The 393-nt window shown below is 35.4% G+C and overlaps 1 protein-coding gene across 1 annotated transcript in view; it reads left to right on the top strand.

The window, feature by feature from the left end:
* Positions 1 to 393, top strand: part of LOC119589058 (transmembrane protein 107-like) — a 10336-nt gene that overhangs the window by 2206 nt on the left and 7737 nt on the right. The window lies entirely within an intron of this gene.

The following is a 393-nucleotide window of genomic DNA, read 5'->3' as shown; positions in this document are numbered from 1 at the left end:
ATTTATGGTGATAGAAAAGTATAGATATATTCAGATTTTGATATACATTCATGTATGTAAATAAATGTTGATAGAAATAGTTATATACACAGAAACCATGCCCATACAAAGGACAATGCCAGAATAGCTTGAATGTTTAATCCTTGCTTTTTAAGCAATGTTACTAGATAGAGCAGTTCATGGGAACTGAACTTTGGCCACAATAAGGCAGTCTTGGTTTGTGACAATATCCGAGACTGGGCAAACATGGAGTGGCAGTTTCCCAGTCTCTCCTGTTATATCCACATGTGCCTGCCAGACATATGAATTGGAATGTGATTTAGTGTTTGTTTGCAAGGACTTCCCTAGTGTAAGTATGTTTTATTTTGCATTTACTTATGCAAAATTTGTCAC

Source organism: Penaeus monodon, chromosome 25, assembly GCF_015228065.2.
Source record: "Penaeus monodon isolate SGIC_2016 chromosome 25, NSTDA_Pmon_1, whole genome shotgun sequence".
NCBI lineage: Eukaryota > Metazoa > Arthropoda > Malacostraca > Decapoda > Penaeidae > Penaeus > Penaeus monodon.
Note: the sequence above shows the minus strand (reverse complement) of the source record. Positions and strands in the feature narration are given on the sequence as shown.